Source organism: Corvus hawaiiensis, chromosome 21 (genome assembly GCF_020740725.1).
Source record: "Corvus hawaiiensis isolate bCorHaw1 chromosome 21, bCorHaw1.pri.cur, whole genome shotgun sequence".
NCBI lineage: Eukaryota > Metazoa > Chordata > Aves > Passeriformes > Corvidae > Corvus > Corvus hawaiiensis.
Genome location: NC_063233.1, coordinates 4662001 through 4683241, shown reverse-complemented (window position 1 = coordinate 4683241; position 21241 = coordinate 4662001). Strand labels below are relative to the sequence as shown.

At 49.6% G+C, this 21241-nt stretch overlaps 1 protein-coding gene across 10 annotated transcripts in view; it reads left to right on the top strand.

Moving 5' to 3' along the window:
• The first annotated feature begins 13414 nt into the window (after positions 1-13414).
• The window catches only part of PRRC2B (proline rich coiled-coil 2B), a 46886-nt gene continuing 39059 nt past the window's right edge, over positions 13415-21241 (top strand). For 7 of the 10 annotated variants that reach the window (XM_048325057.1, XM_048325061.1, XM_048325062.1 and 4 more), the window contains exon 1: positions 13416-13547. The gene's annotated coding sequence lies outside the window, so the exon portion shown is untranslated. Of the gene's footprint in view, positions 13548-21241 lie in introns of all 10 variants that reach the window. The other 3 variants (XM_048325065.1, XM_048325056.1, XM_048325058.1) reach the window with 3 other exon arrangements.

Below are 21241 nucleotides of genomic sequence, written 5' to 3'. Positions count from 1 at the left end.
AGGCAGGAGAGCAGGAGGAGAGGAGCTGGAGTGATTCCCGGGGGTACGTTGGGATTCACAGGCTGGGGCTTTCTCCCACACAGGGTTTCTCTGGGCAGTCTTCCCCTTTAGCCCCCCTGCAGCCCGTGCCCCTTCTCTCCCGCAGTCCTTCAGTGCCCAGAGCAACTGAAGGGAAGGTTTTGGGAGACTGCCCACAAGATGAGTGTGGATTTGGGCACAGAGACATCAGGAGAGGTCTGGCAGAGCCTTGCCTCAGCCATGGCTGCCCTCCCAGCAAGCCAAGACATTCCTGATCCCTCCCTCCCTGCCTGCCACACCGAAGGTAGCGCTCAGAAACAACCAGCATCACTACGGAGAAAAGCAGCTTCTGTCTCTATAGCAACAGCAAGGGATGGTGGGTGCCGTGTCCCCTGTCCCTGTGAGCTGGAGCAGGACACTGGGGCTGCTCTGTGCAGATGCTCACCATGGCAATGTGGGGAGACAAAAGGACAATTGGTTTGAGCTCCTTCAGGATTGTCCAGCAACGTGAGTGTTTTGCCTGAACCTTCAGATCCAAACTGAGCCACACAGGGCTCAGCCTGTGAGGCTCAGGAGGAGGAGTGGTCCTTCCAAGCCAAGACCTGTCCAACCAGAAGGAATGAAGAAGTCCTCACCATGGCATCTTCTGCCTTTCAGTTTGTCTCACAGATTAATTAAGAAAGTGGCCAGGAGGAGGCAAATACAGTGTGTGGGCTGGGGAGTGCTGCCATCAGCAGTCCATGGTGCCACTGGGAGAGTCCCAGGCTGCTGTGACAGTGATTTCGTGTGTGATCCTGCAGGGGACAGTGAAAGGCCCCTCCTCCCCTCACCCTAATGCTGATTATGCTCAGCAGCAAAAAGAGATTTTAATTTATTAAATTTAAAAAAAAATAAAAGGGTGCCAGAGCCAGGGCAAGTAGCAAATCTGGATTATATCTTTGGGCATATGTGGCAATCACGCCTGGGGTGTTTAGTTCTCTCCTTAACCTAAGCTGGTGTTTTTTTCCTGACAAGCTGTTTTGTACGTTTGTGGCTGGGGCTGTGCTGAAATGAAGGCAGGACAAATCCTTTCCCACATCAGGGCTATGCTGCCCTCCCTGCCACGGTGGGGTCCTCTCTGTTGTCCATATCCTTCCCAAGATGAGGCAGCTGAAGGGGAGGGAAGTGTGGGAGATGGCTGGAGGGTGGGTTGGCAGATTTGAGGATTGAGGGGGGCATTAGAAAGGCCTCCCAGCAGTAGCAGAGGTGTGGCTCTAGGTCACCCCAGGCTGGGTTTTCTTGGGCAAACAGACTCCTTTTATTCAGTCAGGATGTTTCTGAGGAGGGTGAAGGGACCCATGGGTTTATCTGGCTGCCAGGAGCTCAGTGCAGCAGCCCCGGCTCCTGTCACAGCCCTGACACTGCTCCCTGCAGCACCAAGCTACACAGGATGTCCCTGGCAGCCACGAACTCACTTTTGGGGCTCAAAGGTTTCATCCCAGTTAGGGAGGATCACCTGCATGGCATTCAGTTAAGATTTCCTATTAAAGTGATAATTAACCGTGAAATTTCCAGGCTAAGAGTTTAATATATTGGGCAAAGCCTAAGGAAATGGGATGGTGTCTCCCCTTCACACGCGTGTATTCCAGAGGCTGCTGCCCACAAAAGATACATGAACACAGATGATGCCTTTTATGTGGTTTTGGTCACCTGAACTACAGATGCAGCCAGTTCTTGCCTCAGGACACCAGACTTCAGGCGGAGACATGGACATGGAGGCTGCAGGGTGGGAGCAGGTGACCAAAGAGGTGTTTTTCTCTGGTGTTGACCCAAGTGCCTGGCTGATGTGCCTATGTCTGCATACAGTGCTTTACTTAGGGGTGATGCTGGGGCTCTGCCCCCCAGACAGGCAGGGATGGCGTTGTTTTCATTCCGTGCCTTGCTGGGACTCGGAGCAGCAAAGATCTCCGTGCTTGTTCGTTCCCCAGGACGCAGGAGTCAAAGCGGATTAAAGGTCCCTCGGCTGATCACATTTATTTCATTATTTGAGTGAAATCCCTTGTAAATGCCGCCTCCCTCCATTTTCTTATTATAAAAATAGAAGGCACGAAAGAATTGGAGATTTAGGAAAAGTTAATCACAGGAGTCGCTTGAAATCCATTAACCTCACACAGCCTGAGCGAGGCTGATCCGTGCCCGAACCCTGCTGCAGAGGGGACATGCTGAATGGCCCGGGGGGGGCAGCCCCGCCAAAGAAGAGCTTTCCCTGGAAAATACCTGGTTCTTAGCAGGCTGGGTGGTATTATAGCCTTTGTTCACAGTCTGGCCATGATGAAGTGCTAATTGCAGTGTTGGAACAAATTGGCTCAAGCTCCCAGGCGACTCCAGAGCTCTGGGCGAGCGGGATCACGTGTGGGAGCCCTGCAGCAGATGCTGCTGGCCAGCCTCTGGGCTCAGGGCCATTGGAAATGCCAGTGCTCTTTCCATTACCGTGTGGTTCCTCTAAGCCTCTCTGGAGGATGGGAACTGGGCTTTGCACAGGGATCTCCCCCAGTTTTTCTAACAAATTTCAAACATGTGCAGCTGGTTTCCACTCCCCAGAAACTGCCCTGAGTCCTCATCCCTCCAATACCCCCACACCCTTGGGACTCTCTCTGACTTCCTCTCTTCTCCCAGGACCAGCAGTTTTGTGCAAGACCATCAGTGCTGGTAAGTCAGACCTGCAGAAATTAATTAAATGAAAAGCAATGGGAACAGAAGCTGAGAGCTAAAATGATGGATGTTCATGAAACACTTGCCCAGAGCCCAAAGTGCTCTGGGCATTCGGTGATGTTTGCTTCCAGCCAAGGAGCTGTGCAATAGTTAAACAGACTCAATGCAGTGGTGATAAGAAATCAGTCTCTGGTATCTGGGTGTGGGTCCAGAGCTGGTGCCCTCTCTCCATTGGGATTTGCACCTTGGAGCTGCCAGCACTGGTCTGTCATGGATTGCTTCTCCTGGCTGTGAAGGGGTTTATTTGCTTTAAATCCTAAACCTTGAGCTGTGTATTAATAGCACAGTAATGCATTGCTTTTGTGTCCAGCACAAGCCAGGGGTTATATAAAACACAGATTAATGGGAATCAGCAAAATACAGGAGCATGTGGAGGGATGCTGTGAGAATGCCTTGGAAGATGGGGCAGGAGGGAGGTGGCAGGTCCAGACAGTAGAGAAGGCGGCTGAGTGGGTTCAGAGCACTTCCTGGCAGGATTTGCTCCAGTAATTGTTCTGCAGCCCCCGATTCAGGCCATTTCCTGAACCAGCGTGTGTGCGATCAGGGGTCTTTTGTCCCTGGGTGATAACAAGAAGGCAGAATGGGGGTCAGGGAATTTAAGTGGAAACGGCTGCTTTTTGGTTTTTTGGGTTTTTTGTTTTTTGGTTTTTTTTTCCTTTTCCTAGCTGATATGCATCGTTTCTGCAACTGCAAAAAAGCAAACATAGTACAGGCAGAAAGATGAATGAACAAGCAGTCATCTAAAGGAAAGGCATATCTTTCACTAGGTGGTAAATGAACCTCCATTCCCAACATGGCTCGTTTCTTCTCTCCCATCACAAAAAGCAAGGTGATACTTGGGTTAAGAAAGGCTGAGAATTCTTAGAAGCTCGTTCCTGCTCTTGCTTCTTGGTGATCGGTGGGAGGTTGGTGCTGATTTCCAGAGAGCCCATGCACAACCCAGAACAGCAGTTCCTCACATTTGGGCAGAACAGTGCCCTGTTGCAGACTCCTCAGCCCAGAAACATTGAAGATATGCTGAAGGGCAGCAGGGATGCTGATCCAAACCCCTCCTGCTGCTATTCCTCAGAGCAGGGACAGGGCAGGAGAGAGGGAAAGCAACAGGTTTTTGGGCACCTGCCTCTGATGTGACCTTCCCTGGGAGAGCACGACCTCGGCAGCTCTGCCCTCCCCGACGGGAAGATGCCTCCCACCCCGGGAGGAAGGCACAGCTGGACTCCAACCATCAATCACATTCCGCCGGGAAGAGCTTGTATGGGTTGTGGGATTCCTGGTGGGGTGACTTTTTTTCAAAGCCTCCTGCAATAACAGCAACCGTTGCTCAGCTTCCTTTCTAGATAACCTTTTTCCTGCTGCCCAACATGTTTATCTGCTGCAGACAGGCTGGCAAGATGAACCGGAAAGCTGATACCTTATCTCTCCCCCTCAAGGAGCCTATTTAAGTGCTGGAATGTGTTGAGATGGTTAATGATTGTTAAAATCCAAGTGAGGAACATGGACCTAAGGACAGGTCCTGCTGGGAGGGAGCACTTAGTCAAAAAGGAGACTTGAGGGACTACAGCCTTTCCAGGCTCTTCTATCTTTTATCTGCCAAAAGATGCATCACCTAAAATGTAAAGTATTTGTTTAAAACTAAAAGGTACAGACTGAGTTTCTGGTTAATCTGGGGGTTACCACTGCAGACTGCTCCCAACTCAGTGAGGTTTGCCATGTCCCTTGGATATGGTTTTATATGGATATGTGTCTCAGTTTACTCACTGCAGGAAATACACTGCTGTGGGTCTGCCCTGCAAGGGATGCACTGTGTGATTCCTCACTCACCCTTTAATCTGACTGCTGTGGGAAGCAGTAAGATGCTCACCCATTCATAAAGGTAAATAGGATTGGAGAGCTATCGGGCTAATTGAAATGAACGGGGCTCAGCGGCTCAGACAGCCTTACACAATGAAATGAGACCTCTCCAGGGACACAGGAGTCAAGCAGAGCTTCAGCACTTCACTTATTTCACCCACTGCAAGTGGCAGCTACAGCAACAGCAATTGTAGGCACCAGGATTTGAGCACTGTGACAGGAGAGGGGCCAGGGAACGCCGGCGTGGCCAGGGTGATGTCTGTAACAGCTGCTGGGGATGGGTGAGACAAGCTTATTTTGGTCCTGACCTGGGTGAAAAAATAGCTGTTGGAGATGTTGCCAGCCTGAAACACTATGCCAGAAAGAGCCGGGGTGCTCTCCTTCCTGATAGGCAACTGTGTCCCAGCACACCCAGGGGGGTAGGATGGGGAAAGGGGAGCAGGGCCAGGCAAACCCTCACACTGCTGCATTGTGTGGCCCTAAGGAGCTCTGGAAGTGCTCAGATCCCAGAACACAGAGCAGCAAACGATGGGAGCTCATGTGCATGCGAGGGGTCCCTGACAGCACCCCTGAGGGCCGGGCTCAGACCTGGGGATGGTTCTTTGCCACTCCATCTGCTCTTGGACTGTGTTTGCTAGAGAAACTGTTCAGCTGCAATGCACGCTGCTATCATGGGCTGCTGCATCTGAAAGTTAATCTGTTCCACATCACCGACTACTTTTCCATAGCAATGCATAAGGAATCACCCTGGAGCAGACCTCAGCCTGTCTCAGCCAAGAGCTTCAACAGAAACACAGGTGATCCTGTGGCAGCCAGGATTCAACAATGTGCTTTTTGGGAGGTCTGGTCCCATCCCAACCGTGCTAGAGCTGCCCTATCCCCTGAGGCTTTTCATCCCCTGCAAAACTCTTGAAATGAGACACTGCAATGTGCACGTCTGCAAGATCCTCCAAATTCTCTTTGCATCTTATGAGGTCCTTGGCTCCATCCTTTTGGGTAGGAGCAGGACACCAGCCTCAGTCACAGCCTTTTTGGGGGTTGCAGAGAGGACCCTGCAGGGAAGCAGGATGGGAGGCCTGTGGTACTAATTTTTCTCTCCATGATGGGATTTGATTACACTGATGAGGAACAGGGCTGTTACGGCTGCTATGTCCTGGCATAGCTGATCAATCCTGTGTGTCTCTGCCCTCGACCTCCTTGTTTAATTCCTTTAGGACAGCTCTTGTATTTTTGGGGACATTGCAGCTCCAGTCCTCACCCTGCATCTCTGCCGGGTGCAGTGGCTATCAGGATGGGGCTGGGCTGCCCTGCAGATAGAACAAGGCCAGCTTAGCAGTTGTCCCTGTCAATGTAAAAAGCAGGAATGAGGGAGATCCATCTGAGCTGCTCGGCGCCTGTCTTGTGATCCTGAAACCCAAGAGCCCCCCCTGACTCAGCAGGTTATTAATAACCCCCTGGCTGTGCTCCCCACTGCAGTGCCTGCCAGCCCTGGCACCGCCTGGCTCTCCTCCGCGGTGAAGTGAGATGCACATCCCAGGCAAGGGCAGGAGCTCCTTCCTGACAGCCCCCACACCCCATCCCCACCCACAGGGCTGGGCATGAGTCTCATGGAGGGATCTGGAGAGACCCAAGGCCTCTGCACCTCCTGCAGCACAGGAGAAGCTCCTGCTAAAGTCAGCCTCATTGCATCCTTGTCCCAGATCCTCTGATTTTTATATCTAAAATCAATCCTGGTCCAGGCTGCAAGACAAGTGAGTTTGGCCTCCTGGAGTGTGGCATCAGCACTGCCACCTACCCCCTCCCCAGGCTGGGGCACACTGGGTGTCCCCAGGCTGCTGCAAAACCTGGTGGCACTTGGCCCCTGTCTATTTGAACAGGACAGGGTCTGCCAGCCACTGAGCGTCCATCTGTCTCAGCTGAACCTTTTCTGTGGTCATGGCCTTTGCTTATGCTCGTCTTCCAGGCTTGTGAGGGCAAAGCAGATGAGCCACAGGTCCCTTGGAGACGAGGTGGGGGGAAAGAATGGCACATTCAACAAAACTGTGGTGATGATGCAATCTGACTTTGGTCTATTCCAAAGGGAGCACCCGGGCTGCAGGCAGCCTCCTGGGGGTCCCTCAGCTCTGGTGGTCCCTGCCAGCCCTGGCGTGCACAGACCAGAGCTGCCCAGGTGCCGTAGCACACCCACATCCCCACCACATTACACACAACAACCCTAGCCCCAGGGGCTCAGCAAAGGTGGGGGTGATTTGGTGTGAGGGTGTGTCTGGCTGTGTTCACCAGGGCTGCCGCTCGCTAGCCAGGTTCATTGGCACTCCTGGGCAGGTTTTAAACAGCAAAGTGGAGGTGCCCACAGCACCAAGAAAAACCCGCTCCCGCGTGGCGAAGCATCTACTCGACACCTCGGCCGCCTCTTTGAGCACCAGCGGTGGGTGTGAGCCCAGCGCAACCGCGGGGTCTGTCCCCCGACACAGGGAGTTGAGATGCGGGGAAAGGGCTGGCCGCTGCCGGGGGCCACCCTCCGAGCCCTCCGGCCACCGGGACACGCAGCAGCCGGGACTGGGGACAATGGGGAGAGCGGGGCTCGCCCGCCGGCGGCTCCAGGCTGGGTTTGTCGCTCCATCTAGTGGGGACGCGGCGGGATGTCGCCGCCGCCCGGGATCGCGGCCCCGGGAGGGCGGCCCGGAGCAGCCCCCGGGACAGCGATGCCCCGGGCCCTGCGAACCCCCCCCGCCGTGTCCCGGGAGCTGCGCCTTGTGCCCCCGCTACAAGCCTAAGTCCCGTGGGAAGTTACACCCCGAGCCGTGCGGCCGTTCCCGAAGGGACAGGGACGGAGGGGCAGGAGGAGGGTGGAGCTTTTGGGGCAGATGTTGTGTTTTCCCTGAGCAGAGGTAATTAGCACCCACTGAAATATTTAGGAATTGTGTTACTAATTAAAGAAGAAGCTGAACTCAAAAGGGACCATGTGTGATCTCCTGAGATGGGACAAATCTAGTCACGAGGAAAAAAACACTCACTAAAGAGTAGTTATTTCATGAATTCCCCAAGAAAAAGGAAATGCTGCAGCTCCAGAGGCGTTCCAAACAACGGCCTTGGCTTCGGGGCTCTGGAAGTGCATCCTGCAGCCTGTTAATTGCAGTTTCCATTTCTGTCTCTGCACGTGTGCAGGATTCACACGCTGGCCGGGCTGTGATCATCCCGTCAGTGATCAGAGCCACGCTCGGCAGGGACAGCAAGAGCTGGCTTGTTTACAGCAGGGGCTAAAGCTCTGGGGAGCTTTTCCACCCATTTTCATCAGCTTCAGCGCATTCAGAAGCAGCTGATAGTTCCCTTTGTCCGGGTGAAGCAAGATATTTTTGAACTGTGAAACAGCAGATGTCTCGCTACACATGGAGGGGAGGAATCAGATTGCTGTGATGGAAGGTTGGAACCATGACCCCAAATGTGTCCGTGAACTCACATCCTGACCACAGCTATGGTCATTATGAGGGTTTCAAGGTAGCAAACAAAATCATTTGTTAGTTTAAATTTGGACTGATCTTCAGATTTAGAGTGAAAGAAGTTTGATATATTTATGTTATGAATTGTCATAAGAGTCAGGTTGATCTAACACAGGAATGTTTTGACTTTCTCAGAAATATTCCTTGTGTTTTGAGATACAGCTTTCAGGACCCTATATTAAATAACTGGATCCCCTTATTTGTCTTGGATTTTTTTTCCAACCTCTTTGAAGAAGGGGGCTTTGATAGAGTAAACAGATGTGTTAACTGAAAAAAACCCCAGGTGCTTCTGTAAGTGTTTTCCTGTGTATCTTGGAAGTGAGTGTTGTATTGAAAAAACACCCAGGTCTTTGCCTGACAAAACTTTAGTAGTTGCACCTCCATCTCCCTGTTTTCCCCTCTTTTCTGAATGTGCTGAAAACTCAGCATGTCACCAACCATCTTTGGAGTCTTTTGAAGAACACAAGCTGTCACATTGTAAGAAAGGTGTGGGATGTTTCTTGATTTTTTTTTTCTTGAACCTCTTGCTATTTAAGCAACCAAGGTGAGGGCTTCCAAGTGGACGTAGCAAGAAAGGCTGGGCTTTAAAAGCTGCCTAAAGAACAGCCTTGGTGTCTTCTGAACAGCACAGGCAGAAAAATCACGGAGCCAGGATGAGCAGAAGCAGTAGACTTGTTTTGCAGTTATGCATAAGGAAAAACTGAAGTCATGGCCGATGAAGTGCCTCCAAAATACTTGCACTATCAGGCAACTGGTATTTGGTTTTTGTTGCAAGCAAAGCTCAGTGCTCAGGCCAGCTGAAAGCAATTCACTTCTCCTTGGAAGAATAGTTTCTTCCTTTTAATCAGCTCTGTTCTAAATGATTTCCATTTTTAGTGCCTTAAATAGTCATTTTGGTTTGTCCTTCAGGCAGCCAGCATTTTCTCATGAAGAATGGAGTGGGTCTGCAGCCTTTTAAAGGACAAACAATAGCCTGGCAAACAAACAGTTCCATGGCATATTGTTTTCATACAGAGCCTGCAACTCCCATGGACTGCAAAGGAGTAAAAACCAACAGCCTCTACCTGATCTGGCAGCTAGAAGAAGCAGTAAATAACACAATTATCACAATTAACCCAGTTTGGAGTAAAGGCCAAGATTCCTGGGTTTTCATACTTTTTCCCTATTCCCAGTATTTCATACTCTATTTCAGTTTAGACTGGCGAGAGACTCCAGCTTCCTCTCTCATCAAAATACCTCTTCATACTTTTAAAAAAGCTTCTCTATTGATATTAGGTCTTAAATAAGAGGGGAAAAAATCTTTTGTATTTGAAACCCAATGTCCCTTTGTTCTACTTGAGGTCTGGCTTTCAAAACATTTCCTTATATTTGGATAACAGAGCCTAATACGTGGGATTTCAGAGAGCTGCCAGAGCTACTCATGTCTTCTCTCCCACCTCTCAAATATGACAGCTCAACTCTATTGATGTTCTTGCTGACTGGGTTTTGGGTCCTAAGGCCCTGCTCACTTAGTTGCAGGCTTGAATTTCCCTGTAGCTGTCTCAGATGAGCTAATGAAGTCAGTGCAGGCATGAGGCATTCTTGATTTAGACACAACTGAATTTGAAATCATTTTCATGCTTCAGGGCATAAACAGCTCCTACTTCATGGAATTATAAAGCATATTCTCCCGTGGACAGGTTATTCCACAACTGACCATTGCGTGTTTCTCCTGCAGCAGCTGATGTTGGCTGCTCTGAGACAGAGGGAAAACTGGAAGGACTGTGACCTGACCCACTAAGGTAAATGTGTACTTTGTGGTGCCAAATGGCCTCTGGATGGGGAACAGAGAAGGATCACTTTGCTTTTTCCAAGTGTGTTGTGGAGCTTTGTGAATGACTGCGAGGGCAGTAAGGCCCTGTCCTGTGGTGCAGGCTGCCATTTACAGCTGAACAAAGTGATAGCAAAATGGCACAGGAGCACTGAGCCTGTAAATCACCTTGCTTGGTGCAAGGCAGGGGCAGATTGATGGATTCAGAGCAAATTTTTGTAGAAGCTGTAGAATATAATAGAAATTCTGTTATTTCTAGGAGGCCTTATACCAGAAGACATTTCTGTAGGTGCATGTGCTATACTAGGGCTGTAAGTCCTCTGTAATGGGTGTTTTATATTTGGCAGGATTTCTCACTAGTGGAAGGATGAAGCACACAGCAGGATTTCTGCTCTCACTTGTAATTAGTCCTGCAAGGAGGAAGCAGAACATTCCTGAGTTTGACTCTCTTGTCCAGGGGATAATTTGGTAAGGTCTCTGGAACAGGTGAAAAATCAGAGTGGGTGAGCTGTTTTTCCAGAATAGACCCTGCATAGAGCTGTGCACTGAACTTCATCCAGATGAAACCTGTTCTTCAGTCTCTGCCCAAACCTCTTCTCATTGTTGACACTCCTCCCTCACAGTCTGTTGTGGGTCTAATCCTACCAGTTCTCACTTTACACCAGTTGTTTTGGTTTATACACAGGCTGGTGAGAGGTGGTGCAGGTCTTTTGAAGAGCACCAGAAGAAATTCCTCACCTTATACCAAGGTCTGATGGTGTCCCCATAGACCACACGTAGTTGACGAGGATGTAGAGGAGCCACACTCTTCCCTGTGGTGGTAGAGACAAGCTGTGTCCTCTGACTATCCAGATTGTGCCCAACTTTGAACAGTGAGGTGGTAGAAAATCCAGTCCTAATGCGGTCCTGAGCCAGACTTGCAGAATTCCAGAGCTGGCCCTGGCACACTGCTGGGCACAGGTGGAAAAGTCAGGAGCTCGTGGGCACTGCAGTGTACACACCTGGTAATGAATGTACAATTCATTTGTCTTCCATTTGTTTACTTTGGCCTTTTGATCGCCACAACTGTTTGCATTAATTTTTTCTTTAATTGGTGCATCTCTTCCCTTGGCGTTGGATCGTTGCCTTGGAAATGCACAGGAGACCTTCGGAGAACTGCTTATTACAGCAGCAGGTGTGGATAGTGCTGACCTGGACAAACCTGTGTGAGTCACCTGCTGATGGTGAGGGTTGTAGGTGTCTGAATGAGTCACTGAAAGTGAGGGGACCCCACATTCCTGATCTCCTGAAGGGAAATGTCAATGCCTTTGGGTGGCTTCTTGTGACTGTGCACCTGTAGCTGCTCCCGTGGAGGACAGTGAGGTTTGTATGGGCAGGAAGCAGGTTAGAAGAGCTATTTGTATGTGTGTGTACTTGTCTGACCAATGGAGAAAGAAAGAATTAAGTGGACTAGACTAATGCCCCAGCTGCCAGAGAGTTGGTGAGAGCAGGAGTTGGGAATGTCGGGAAGGAGGGTGAGCTCCTGTAAGGGGAGAAGTGGAGAGCATTGTCCTACTGTCTCTGGACAGGCAAAACACTTCTAGAAAGATGAGATGAGATGAGACACCAAAGGGGCAGAATACTTTGATATGCAGAAAAGGACATCTGACAACCAGATGATGGTTTTCAGCAGTGCTGGTGCATCTCTTGGTAGCTCAGTGCCTGGCAACTTCAGTAGCAGCGCAGATCAACTGTAGGAACATCCCATATGGCCCAGAAAGCTGTTCATGCATTTCTTCCCTCTGCATTACTCTTGATGACTGTTTGAGATCAGACATATCTCTCATGAGCAGTGATCCGGGTGCCCGGCCTTACGCTGTTCCTGTAACGTGGAGAGAGGTGGGAATTGTTCCTCCTGAGACATTGCCTGCACTGGGGAAATGTGCTGCAAAATTCCTCTAAAGCCACCTTCCCTTCATGGGCAAGGGCATGTGGGGTGACAGCATATGACTGGTGACCGGTGAATAAGCTAAAGAGTGCATTTGCATGAGACCAGCAATTGCCCAGGTGCTTGTCCAATATATACAAATATACATAAATATATGCGTGCACCATTTTTCTGAACTGCTGAACAGTCCCTAAGAAATAAATGCACGTGTACTTGCAGTCTGGCCTTTTGTCACCAAATGTCACACTGACAGACACCTGTGTGTATTACAGGACAGGGAAGGAGAATTAAAGAGAGGCTGCTCTGTCCTTGGGTGCAAGGAGACCACATCTCCAAAGCTATAAAAGATCCACTGGGCAGAGGAACTGCAATTTGCAGTAACTTTTACAACACTATCTTTAGTGCCAATTTCTTGCCAGTGCTGCTGCTCGGGTTGTGTCGACCTGAAGCTCTTTTCATCTGAAGCAGGGACTGTGTTTGCCAGTGAGGCTACTGGAATTTTATGGCTCTGTAGAGTGTTTTGGGAGAGGAGTGACTGCCTTGCTCTACTGCATTCATTTCCATCATCCTTAATGACAGACCAAATTAAAAGATATTTCTGGACTGAAGTCCTTCCAAGGGGCAGCTCCTCCAGGTTGCCTTTGAACCTGCTGCCCATGAAACCAGGGGGGAACAGCAGGCAGCCTTCAGTGGTGTTTTCTGGTCCCTCTCAGGCTGGACAGGAATCCTCGTGGGCCTGTCATCGCCCCATGTCCCCGTCATTGCCCCACGGCTCTGGGGTCATAAAAATGTGAGGGAAAAACTTCTGGTATCCCCTTGGAGACATTGTCCCTGCCACAGGAGGTTTGAGCTGGGATGGTTGTAGCAGTGATGACCCTTGCCTCATAAGAGAGATGGTCCAGTCACTCAGTCCTCCTCGATGCCCTTCCCCTGGACCCACTCTAGAAGCTCTGTGTCCCTCTGAGAGAAGCTCACAGAATCACAGATTAGTTGGGGTTGGAAGGGACCTCTGGAGATCAAGGCAGGGTCATCTGGAGCAGGTGACACAGGAATGTGCCCAGGTGGGTTTGGAATGTCTCCAGAGAGGGGGACTCCACGCCCTCCCCGGGCACCTGTTCCAGAGCTCTGCCACCCTCAACCTAAAGAAGTTCTTCCTCATGTTGAGGGGAAACTTCTCGTGTTTTAGTTTATGGCCATTGCTCCTCATTGCACCGCTGAAGAGTCTGGCACCATCCTCGGACATGCCGTGGAGATACTTACGTGGATTGATGAGATCCCCTCTCAGCCTCCTCTTCTTCAGACTAACCCGGCCCAGCTCCCGCAATGTCTCCTCATACGAGAGATGCTCCAGCCCCCAAATCGTCTCCGTGCCCTCCGCAGGACCCTCTCCAGCAGCTCCTTGTCCCCCTGAGGGAGCTCCCCCTCAGCGCCGCCCCCGCGGTGCCGGCGGGGCCCTGCAGGGGGCGCTGTGCGGCGGGGCCGGGCCGCCAGCGGGAGGAGGAGGAGGAGGCAGCGAGTGCCCGGATCGGCCGCAGCCGCCGCCGCCGCCCCGCGCAATCCGCCGCCATCCGCCGCGCCCCGCGCCCATTGCCCGTCCGCACCCGGCTCCGCAGGCACCCCCGGCTCCCCGCCACCACCACAGGTGGGTATCGGGGGCCGGCGGCGGCGGCGGCCGCGGATATTTGGGGCGGTGAGTGGGGCCCGGGGGGGAGGAGGAAGGGGAGGGAGAGGGAAGGTGGGACGAGGCAGCGCTAAAATGGAGCCGGAGCCAGCGGCTGCGGCACCCCGCGGCCTCCCGGCTTGGGCGGGTCCCCCGGGCGGCTTGGGGGGAGACTCCCCCCAATGTCGCGCTGCTGTAGCCGCCGGTGTTTATTGTACGAACCGCCCCCCTTCTCCCTGCGGGAACGGGGCCGCCGCGGGGCCTGGCCGGGCCCATCCCCGGTGGGGCTGGTGGGGCCGCCCGGGCTCGGGGCCCCTTGTCCGGGCTCCGGCCCCCGGGGCCGAGCCGCCCCCGCCCCGCTGCGCTCCCCGGTGGGTGCAGCCGGGGCGGGGGGCTCCCCGCCGCAAAGGCAGGTTGTTTTTCTTCGTCGTCTGGAGTGTGACACAAAGATATTTTTGTCGCGCCGTATGTGTGTGTGTGTGTGTGTCTCAGCAAAACAAGGGGGGGGGGGGTGGCATCCAGAAGGCTCGGCCGGTTTGTTATTGTGCGGGAGCTACAAAAGGGCCGCTGAGGCCGAAATGCGGCTGGGGCGGGGGAGCGAGGATGGAGTTTATGCGCTGGGCGAGCTCGTTCGGTAGGTTTGGAAAGATGTTTTAGGGTTTGGTTTTTTTTTTTGTTTTTTTTTTTTTGTTCAAGAAGGAGTTTCTCATCTCTGTGTGGGAGCAGCTGTGCTGCAAGCTGGGGAAACCCTAATGTGGGTCCTGGGACACGTGCTGAGCATCTTCTCTGGGGGGTGGTTTTAGTCGTGTTGGTTGTGAATTTGGAGGGTTTTTTCTTTAAAAAAACCCCCATGATCTCCAAAGTCAAAGCTGCCGTAAGGGGTTTGAATGAGCTGGGAATTGTGGGGTTTGTTAGGAAAGTTGTTTTGTTGGGTTTCTGTCTTCTGAGTGTGCAAAGGGTGAGATGTACATTGAGTATCTACTCATCAGATGCTTGTATATTGACGTTACTGGTGTTTGGGGTGAAAAGGTACAGTAAACATTAAACGTTTAGGAATTTAGTAGTTTTGTTTCTCTCTAGGAAGAGGTATAAAGACACCTTGCAGTGTCTACTTCATCTCCAGGGGTGAAGGCATCGCACCCCTTCCAGCACTGAATGCAGGTTTATAATGGAAGTTTTACTTTTGTTGAGCCTTATCTTACAGATTCACTTGAGGCCTTCACTGGAATGGGCTCTTCCATGATGGATAAATAGCTGGTCCCTGTCTTGGAGAGTGCAAGTTTGGAGAATCAGCTCCTGATGAATAGGTTTCTCAGATATAAACTGGCCAGGAGAGTACTTCTGTACCTGTCTTTTCCGTGTTCAGTGGTCACTGGGGTACTGAAACCCCAGTGTTCCAAAGACTACTGCTCTGAGCCAGAGACTGGGGAGTAAAGTCACCTGGAAGAGGTAGGGAGGCTGAGGCCATATTCTGAAAGTGGAATTTAAAGAGAGGATGAAAAGTGAAGTTTTCAGGCTGATTTCTGACTGAAAATATGAAACAATTATATGCATTTTTCACTCCAAATGAAGTATTGTAAACGAGCCTAGGTTTTATCAGAGGCACATCTCTGGTCCATGAGATCTTCGTGGGCTCATCATGGGTGATGCTGCTTCTTTTGGGTCTCTGGCTTAAGACGTTCTTCCTAGTTAGCAGAGTATTTTGGGGTTACAATAAACAACACCTCTCCTGTAATGATTTTCTTGTTAAAATTTAAAAGTTCAGATTTAAAATCATACTCAGAAAAATCGCAGATACTATTTGGAGTTGCTGCTTTGTTGTTTCCACAAGCCAGTGTGAGTACATCTGCTGTTAGCTGTATTTTGATTTTTTGCTTAATTTGCTAAGTGCCTTGAGTATAAGTTGATTCCTTTTTTTTGTTCATTAGTCTGGTCTGCTTTTCTGCAGGGTTGAGTAAACTAGATATCACACATCTGAGGATGCTTTCTGCAGTCTTCACTGTTAAGAAAACAAATTTTTACTTGAATTTGACAGATACCTTTCTTAAAGAAAAGAAATTAGACCACGTGTTTGGTATGGATTTCGAAATTTGTCATTATAGACAAATTGGTGCCTTGGTTTTTCTAAATTGGGAGAATTTTTCTTTGGTCTTACAGTGCATTTTCTGGATGAACTCTTGAGCTTTTCTTTCTTTTTTCTGTGTGTGCATGAGAGCTTAAAAGGGCAGCTCAGCCAGCTGGCTGAAACTGGAAAAGTGAGTAAATAGTCCATAAAGATGCTGGAAGGGAAATGCAGGGTTTAAAAGCATTTTTGTTTCAATAAGTGAGTAATATTCCTAAATATTTTTTATTAAAATTATTTCACTTTATAGTGACATCTTAATAAAGCCTTTTAATAAAGCTCTGTGTAAAGCCTGACTTCAAAGGCTGATTTATTTGAACAACCTCCTAAAGGTAGTGGTGGCATTAGAGTCTGTGTTTGTCTGACGCAGCTCCCTGTGGTACCTGAGTGATGGTACAAGACAGACAACCCTCAGTGCCCGTGTGGCCTCCTCCTCCTGCCGGGGTCACACCTGAGGTGTGACTGAGGAAAACAAGGGCCCTGGTGCTGCTGGGCTTTACCTGAGCTGTGCAGTGCAGCCTGGGTGATGATCCAGTACAGAATTACCTGCCTATTCAAGAGTGCTGCTTGCTCAAGCCTTCATTGTGCTTACCTGAGTAATTGAAAGTATTTAAGGGCAAGCTGGGCTAGGTTTAAGTGCTGTTGACAATAATAGCAAACCTTTTGTATTTTTTTTTTTTTTTTTCTTTTATGATGGTAGTGTGCAAAGAGATTTTGCTGTAGTGGCATTTCCACTTAAAACTGTGTATTTTCATGTTGGAGGAATAGAAGCAGTATGAGCAGGAGAAACTTAGTAATACAGGATAGTAACTTTAGGAGAGGGAAAGGGTTTATTCCAAGGGCTGGACCTCTCTAGTTCCCTGTTTCTTTTTACGGACATTCCTCATTTATTCTGCAACTTGGCACTGAGCCGTTGTCTCAGTATCAGACCTTGCTCTTCAGCTGATCCTGCCTTGTAAGTGGGTTTTGTTTTTCATGTGTCACTGACTCATTCTCCTAATAGGTCGATAAGTTCACAGCTCCTTATCACTAATTTCTCGTTTGGAGCAGAAGAAATACAACGGTGGTTCTGTCAGGTATCAGACAATGAGGTGAGAGCACAGAGAACAGGTAAAGGCTGGGGAGCTGCAGCTCTCTCCATCACAGAACAGCCTTTTCTAAGTTCTGAAATTGACTTCCTTACCAAAGGGAAACACCCTCTGAGGGTGGGTTTTGCACACATCTGGGTTGGTTGAAAAGTTTTTCCTTCCTCTACAAGGCTAAAATGGGGCTAAAGCAGGACATTGCATTATATTCAGCCTCACTGAAACATAGCTTGAGCTCATGTTCTGTTAGTAACTTGTACTAGAATTCAGGATGTTCCCTGCATGCACATGTACTTCTTGTGCAAAACTAACAAAGCAACTGGAGCTTATGAGCTGTTTATTTCAGAGCAAAGCTGTTCAGATACATATAACTGTTAAATCCTGATCTGGTTTTTTGTCTGGGAGCATTTGGACAGTAACTAAAGTGGACTGGAGGCCACTTTAGTTGTTCTGTAATTCCCTGTGGCATTGGTTGGTTGTGAAGCTGCTTGACCTGCCGTGCTGTGGGGTGTGTGGGGACAGAAGTTGTTAAAAGGTGTATATGCAGTTCTGCAGGGGGTTATTGAACTTGCAGCCAAAATCCAATGTCTATGTTTTGATTCCAACACTTAGATTTTCAGGAAAGTGTTGGTAGGCTGGAAGGGGTGGAAAGGTAAGAAGGGGGTGGAAGGGGGGGATGTCAGCTCACTGTTACATCTTTAAGAGACTACAGGTATTAGTTTGTGGGGAACTGAAGAAAAGTCATACCTTGGGTGAAAGGGAAGAGGTAATGACCAGGTTTGAAATGTGCAGCTGAGCCGGGCTTAAGTGTGAAGACATACGGGAAAATAACCGGGAAGAAAGTGAGGACTTGCTAACAACCCTCTAGGATCTGGCCAAGAGCACCACTATGGTGAACCATAGTATTTCAGATGTCTGCCAGGCTTCAGTCAGCTGTTGGGAGCATCCTCAATAGCCTTCTAATTTCAGGTGGGTGGCACTTAAGAGGAGTGAACTACCTAGTATTTGCGCAGTTAGCACCCTTATGGAAGAGATTTGGTGGAGGAATCCTTCCCAGGTAGCCACTGAGACATTTAGATGGGAATTGTAGTGATGGTGCTCCAAGGAGTGAATAGAGACAGATTTGAAGAGCTTGCACGGGGACTTTGCCTCCCCCAGGCACTTACTGTGTGGGAATATAGTGATTTTTTTGGAAGAGTTCTGCTGCGGGGTGAGTTCTTCAGCTCTTCCTACCTGTATGTGGGCCGGGAGGCTGCACAAAAGCCTCAAGTGATCTTGTTCAGAGTTGGGAGTGGGCTGTGAGGCAGGCAGGGGAGTAGGGACATGTTCAAGAGGTGCTGCTTCTTTGGCTACAATAATAACTATGGTTTTATCTTTTATTGAAATAACCAAGCTTCAAGAACCGTCATTCAGAAGCAGATTCATGAGAGCTTGAGTGTTATTATGGTGTTAAGTGTTCTGCATCTGAGCTAAGTGTTGCCTCTAATGATGCCTGTGATCCTATTGCAGTGAAAGCCGTGTTTGGGGTGGTTCATTTAGGAGATGTTTGCAGCATTCCCCATCCCAGCATGCAAGGACCTGCTCCTTCCAGAACTCCTCTGGAGCAGGACTTCATGCTGCTGCTGGCCCCACAGCTTCAGGCAGGCAGTGTGATTCAGAGGGTGGTTTTGAGCCCCAGAAAGTGGGAGATGCAGGCTCTATTTCTTGCTCTGCCGCTTAGCATAGCTGCAGAGTTCTGCGGTGTCATTTTCCTATCTGGAAAATAGAAGTGATGACGCTTACACACCTTGTCAGTTATGCATTGCAAATACCTGTGTAAATTAAAGCATCTGTGAAATGTTTTCACTTCCTGTCTGGCTCGGAGTAGTCCACATGTCCTGGGCATAGTCCGAGTTGCTTAGCTCTCCAGAAAAGCTGAAGCTTCCTAAAGAGTCTAAAGCCTCTTTCATCAGAATACTGAATCACAACGCATGTGAGATGCTTTCTTACCACTTTGTACCTCTGTCCCTTTCCCATCACATTCCTGTTAACTCATTTGTAGTGCAAATGGCTCCCATGAATAGGCTTCCTGTAAGGAGAATTGCTGTGCAATGCTGCATTGTCCTAGTGCTGTTCAGTTTGGGGAATCTAGAGGAAGACTTGCTTGGAAGCTTCAGCCTCTGCAGTGTTTATGAACTGCAGGCCTGTCTGGACTACTTGTCATCTTATTAATGGCTTGAACCAGCTGCATCAGTCTTGATGGCTGTGGGAATTGGGAGAAGTGATAGAGAAAGAGGAATTAAACTCTTGCCAGGGCAGCTTTGTACCCTGCAGCGTGTACCTGCCGGGGGAGCTCCCAGCAGTGCCTTGGGGAGGAACAAGGCCAGAGGGATCTGCTCAGCAGGGGTGTAAAGGATCTTCTCTCCCTTGCTTGTGCGGTGAGGGACTGGCATTTGCTGCCTGCTGATCAGTAGCATTGGGCTTTATCTCTTCATAAAGAAAACCTTCTGTGCATAACCTGAGTGGGAACTGAGGTCCTGAAGTCGGCAGACAACCTGAGAGAGTGGAGAGTCCGGATTTTGTTGTGAGGCTCATCAGGCACAAGGTAAACATCCACATCCCCACTCCAGTGTGATCCTCCCTGAGACTGCAGAGAAAACAGTGCAGCTTACTCAACAGCTGATGGCATTTATGTGGAAAGAGCTGTATCTGTTCCTGAAAAAAGGGCTGGTAACCCAAAGGACTGCCAGCTTTGCTCTGATTTCATCTCTTGGAGCTGTGACATCTTTGATTTTCTCTCTGCTTGTTCGCTATAAAATTTATGTTCACTGCTGAGAGATGGAATAAATTGCTGAGCTTGGGACCTGGTGAAGGATTGTGAAATGTTTGACAGAGGAGCATTCTCCAGTGGCCAGTGGTGGCCTTGGATGGGTAATGCTCTCTCCAAGATAAGCTACACCTAATGATTTGGAGCCTTATGCTTGGGTTCTGCTGCTGGCAGCACAGGTGTTTCACCTATGCTACTCTGGCTGTGTCTCACCTGGTTATATGGGTATCATGGCTCTGATGACTTTTAAAAGTCTGTGTAGGCAAAAGTACCAGGACTAAGGGACTTTCACAACCTTAACATGCAGTGGTGTTTATTATTAGTGATGGAGGAGTCTTTGGTTTCACCTGTCAGACCTAAGGTGTGGTGCAGTGACTGAGAACAGTTTGTGCTTGTGTGGGTGCATCCTGGCCTTGTGGGCTCCTCGGGAGCAGTAGGCATGATTGGGTCCACTTTCTGTGCCAGTGGACAGTCTTTTCCACTGGAAGGGAGTGTTCTGGACATGGCAGGTGCTGCTGCAGTGCGTTTCTTCCTTGTTTGATTCTTCTTTGCAAATTGCTTCTTTGTGATGAAGAGCTGCATTTTCTCTGAGGGTCTTGGCATGCAGGTTTGGGTGGCTGAGTCAGGGACCTGAGCTCTGGGACTTCTTGCTCTCTCCAGTCTTAGTTGAGCAAACTGTTCCTCTGCCTTGGACTGATAGTGCCAAGCCCTGTAACCCATCAAGAGATCCCCACCAGCTACTCACAGTCTGTTATTGTTGCTCAGATACCTAAATGCCCATTTACCTTACAGTTGCCAGGAGCTTTCTGAACAAGTTTTGCCAACAGAGCATTGTGCCAGGTATTTCTTTTGTGTTTGGATTTAAATTGCTTGCTTATGATCAGCCTCCTTGTTTTGGTGTTGAGGGAACGGGATGTTGCATCTCTGTGTTCCCCCTGGACACTGAGATCTCAGAGGAGCCTGAGCAGGGCAGAGTGGAAGGCAGAATCATATTGGAGGCTGAGGGTTGTATTTTTCAACTCTGACCCTTGGTTGTAGGGGAGCCAGAGTGAAAGTACAACTCTGAAGGGTAAGGATTTGCACTTGAATATGAGCCTTGTTGGCAGGCAGCTCATGGAGATCATGAGGTCACTTCCCTTTCCTCTTGTACCAGAGGGGTCGGAATCTGGATCTGTTGAGGCCACAGGTGATCCTTGCTGAGCTGAGTGGCTTTGTCCTTCCTGGGTTTGGCCTCTGAAATGTGTAACAGCAAAGAAATAGACTCTTTTACTTCAATTCGTGCTGAGCCTTGTCTCCTTTAACATCCTCATGGCCTAGATGAGAGGGTGAGGAGTGTAATGTTGGTAGCTGGTGCCTCCAGGTTGTTCCACATGAGATAACCTTCCTGCTTCCCTGCAGGGTATGAAAGCCCTGCAGCACTTCCTCTTGGGTTGGAGGTAAGGTTATACCTTCCTGACCGGCTGGCATCAGCGGATCAGTTCCTTCTCTACAGCATGATGGGGCAGATGGGTGAAACTGCCTGTTTCTCTGGTGGACTGTTGTAAACAGACACTCCTTTCAAGGAAAGAATTAACTGCACACCTTGGGTTTTCTGTTGCTTGAAGAAGAGGGGGAGTTTCATGAGCACAGGATCTCGTAAGTACTTTCTGTGGGCTGTGGACCAGCCTTCTGATTGGTTTTTTTTTGCTGTGTGCCGTAGTCTTGCATACTC